Source organism: Palaemon carinicauda, chromosome 5 (genome assembly GCF_036898095.1).
Source record: "Palaemon carinicauda isolate YSFRI2023 chromosome 5, ASM3689809v2, whole genome shotgun sequence".
Classification (NCBI taxonomy): Eukaryota; Metazoa; Arthropoda; class Malacostraca; order Decapoda; family Palaemonidae; genus Palaemon; species Palaemon carinicauda.
In genome coordinates, this window is record NC_090729.1 from 175,277,507 (window position 1) to 175,281,848 (window position 4,342).

Here is a 4,342-nt window from a genome sequence, read left to right on the forward strand (position 1 = left end):
TCCAGCCTGAGGAAGGGAGACGTCACTCCCAAAACGCGTAGAATGTTATTGTAAGGTCACTACCACTACTAGTGCTAAAGCTGAATATTCGCCTAAGCCAGAATTGCCATATTTAACAACGTAGGTAGCATCGTTTCCACCATTCTACTCCAGCCTGAGGAAGGGAGACGTCACTCCCAAAACGCATAGAATGTTATTGTAAGGTCACTACCACTTCTAGTGCTAAAGCTGAATATTAGCCTAAGCCAGAATTGCCATATTTAACAACGTAGGTAGCATCGTTTCCACCATTCTACTCCAGCCTGAGGATGGGAGACGTCACTCCCAAAACGCGTAGAATGTTATTGTAAGGTCACCACCACTACTAGTGCTAAAGCTGAATATTCGCCTAAGCCAGAATTGCCATATTTAACAACGTAGGTAGCATCGTTTCCACCATTCTACTCCAGCCTGAGGAAGGGAGACGTCACTCCCAAAACGCGTAGAATGTTATTGTAAGGTCACCACCACTACTAGTGCTAAAGCTGAATATTCGCCTAAGCCAGAATTGCCATATTTAACAACGTAGGTAGCATCGTTTCCACCATTCTACTCCAGCCTGAGGAAGGGAGACGTCACTCCCAAAACGCGTAGAATGTTATTGTAAGGTCACTACCACTACTTGTGCTAAAGCTGAATATTCGCCTAAGCCAGAATTGCCATATTTAACAACGTAGGTAGCATCGTTTCCACCATTCTACTCCAGCCTGAGGAAGGGAGACGTCACTCCCAAAACGCGTAGAATGTTATTGTAAGGTCACTACCACTACTAGTGCTAAAGCTGAATATTCGCCTAAGCCAGAATTGCCATATTTAACAACGTAGGTAGCATCGTTTCCACCATTCTACTCCAGCCTGAGGAAGGGAGACGTCACTCCCAAAACGCGTAGAATGTTATTGTAAGGTCACTACCACTACTAGTGCTAAAGCTGAATATTCGCCTAAGCCAGAATTGCCATATTTAACAATGTAGGTAGCATCGTTTCCACCATTCTACTCCAGCCTGAGGAAGGGAGACGTCACTCCCAAAACGCGTAGAATGTTATTGTAAGGTCACTACCACTACTAGTGCTAAAGCTGAATATTCGCCTAAGCCAGAATTGCCATATTTAACAACGTAGGTAGCATCGTTTCCACCATTCTACTCCAGCCTGAGGATGGGAGACGTCACTCCCAAAACGCGTAGAATGTTATTGTAAGGTCATCACCACTACTAGTGCTAAAGCTGAATATTCGCCTAAGCCAGAATTGCCATATTTAACAACGTAGGTAGCATCGTTTCCACCATTCTACTCCAACCTGAGGAAGGGAGACGTCACTCCCAAAACGCGTAGAATGTTATTGTAAGGTCACTACCACTACTAGTGCTAAAGCTGAATATTCGCCTAAGCCAGAATTGCCATATTTAACAACGTAGGTAGCATCGTTTCCACCATTCTACTCCAGCCTGAGGAAGGGAGACGTCACTCCCGAAACGCGTAGAATGTTATTGTAAGGTCACTACCACTACTAGTGCTAAAGCTGAATATTCGCCTAAGCCAGAATTGCCATATTTAACAACGTAGGTAGCATCGTTTCCACCATTCTACTCCAGCCTGAGGAAGGGAGACGTCACTCCCAAAACGCGTAGAATGTTATTGTAAGGTCACTACCACTACTAGTGCTAAAGTTGAATATTCGCCTAAGCCAGAATTGCCATATTTAACAACGTAGGTAGCATCAGTTCCACCATTCTACTCCAGCCTGAAGAAGGGAGACGTCACTCCCAAAACGCGTTGCGTGTTATTTTTAGTCATTACAACTACAAGTGTTAAAGCTTAATACGATTTTATATAACCTTTATCGTCATTAATAAGCCTCCTTAGCTCAGGGGCAGAGCACTGGTCTTGTAAACCAGGGGTCGAGAGTTCGATTCTCTCAGGGGGCAAAGTCTAATTTTCATTGCTTTCTATTAGAGACATTGCTGTTAATTCCATTACCACTACTAAAACATTATTGTTATTATTGCCGATGCTTTTCCCGGTTTAATAATAATAATAATAACCTACTTATTTGGTAGGGCCCATGGTCACTTGCACTAAGCAACTAAGTTGTGTAACATGTTTCAAAAAAGCCTTTGCAATTGTTTATCTATTACTAGTATACGCGACCCGTCAAGAATGGGGGCTAAATATTTAGATAAATATGCATACACACGCACATATATTACCCCATCTCACTAAAGGTATGACTACTAACTCTCCCCCCAACACGAGGGACGGTGAGAGCTGAGCGTGACCAAATAAAAATAATATATATATATATATATATATATATATATATATATATATATATATATAAACACTTGCTCTTTATTATATATGGAGGATTATATAAGAAAATATTGCTTTATATATACGTACATACACATGCATATATATATATATATATATATATATATATATATATATATATATATATATATATACATATATAGTTTATCTTTATCATATGTAGGGCATTATATTACAAAATATCGCTGTACTACGTTCACCCCATTGTTTGGGGCCACTTAAAGTACATAAAAAAAGAAGCAAATAATCTCAAACTCCCCCACCCCCCATTTTTATAAAAAGGATAATACAGACATCACCATATTCTCCAGGCACTGTTTTCCCAACCGGCACCCACGCACGCCCTCGCTCTCCCCAAACGCCTATAAATCCCAGAACAGAGAGTCAGACTCAGCAGGAGCAAAGTGACATCCAAATAAGAACGAACACAATCCAACGAGAATTGAATAAAAGCCAGGATGCAGCCTTCAACAAATTGAATTGGGATATGGAGAGAGAGAGAGAGAGATGGGGACTTTTGCTTGAAAGGAACGTGGGGAGAGATTTTCCTTGGGTTTGTATGTGCTCCTCCTACCCTGATGGCACCCTCTACCCTCCCCCCCCCAAAAAAAAAAAATTCAAATCCACGATGCTTGTATGTTTGAGCTTTCCTTGTCAGAATGTTTTGAAGATGTTTCTACACAAGTTGATTCGACCGGATGAATTGTTGAGCTGAAGGCTTCACGAAATTGAATTTGTCATATTTCAATTAAGATGAAAAAATCCCATTGCATTGCTGCGAATAGAATATATCGTTGATTGATGTATTTTAGACAGTTTGTCTCCGTAATTTTTTACAGGTAGGAAGTAGCTGGTATTTTCAAAATGAGCTGTGGATTTTATGAACGGTAACTTCCAAAATTTTATGGTTAAATTAGTCCTCTATTGCGATTAAAAAGGCCGAGTTAGCGTACCGTTCTGTTAAATAAAGGCTACATGCTTTAAATTAAGCTTCAGCTTTTAATGGAGTGAGCTCTTTCATTTAACGTAATACTTAAGGCGTATAACTTGTTTTAACCTAAGCAGATCGCCGAGGAAGAATTGAAATAAATCAGTTTCAGCTTGATTCAGTGAAAAACAGAATATCATCTAGAAAGTATCTTAATACCTCATCCTCATTCCTAGTCGCCCCTTATTTAATTTCTTAAATTTCTCATTTGTATGCTCATTTGTTACAGACATGATATTCCTATGTGCCTAGAAATATCATATGAACTTGAATAAAGCACATATACCTCTTCAAGGATCACCAGAATAAAGAAAATTTGTCTTATTCAAATGATATTAAAATCTCCATACCTGACTTCATTGAGTAGTGCAAGATTAAAACCGAATAATGCTAGAAGAAAATTTCCTAATCTTATAGAACGATGTGGTCCAAAAAAGCGTTAGGATGATTATCTCTTATTTAATGTTAGTGAATAAATGATGACCTTTCTCTCAATATTTTGTACTTAAATATGAATAATCAGAGCATTGTAATTGTAAGTAACAAGTAATTACTTAATAATTAGGTCTGGGAGATTATTAAGTGACTTTCTGCCGAGCCTATAAGTACTTTTGTTTTATACTAATTAACGGATTTGTGTAGCCAAGGATTAAATATCCCTGGTAAGTAATGTGAATTTGCAGCTTAAAACGATCATTTCATGGAAATGAAGATATACTCAACTATGATGAAAGAGTAGCCTGATCATTAAATTAATTTTATCCTTCTTGATTATTCTATTTCTAATCATAATTTTAAAAAATAATTTTACTTTTTTTTCAAGTGACAATAAAAGATTAAACCAAAATCATGAAATGCATGTAGACTGGTTCATAAATTGGTATTTCACTGAAACCAAAAATCAGAGTCGTTATGAATATGGGTTATCTCTCTCTCTCTCTCTCTCTCTCTCTCTCTCTCTCTCTCTCTCTCTCTCTCTCTC

At 38.4% G+C, this 4,342-nt stretch overlaps 1 non-coding gene across 1 annotated transcript; it reads left to right on the top strand.

Moving 5' to 3' along the window:
- Positions 1 to 1,894: 1,894 nt before the first annotated feature.
- On the top strand, positions 1,895 to 1,966 carry TRNAT-UGU (transfer RNA threonine (anticodon UGU)). The gene has a single exon. It is a non-coding gene; the product is annotated as a tRNA-Thr (tRNA).
- Positions 1,967 to 4,342: the final 2,376 nt, after the last annotated feature.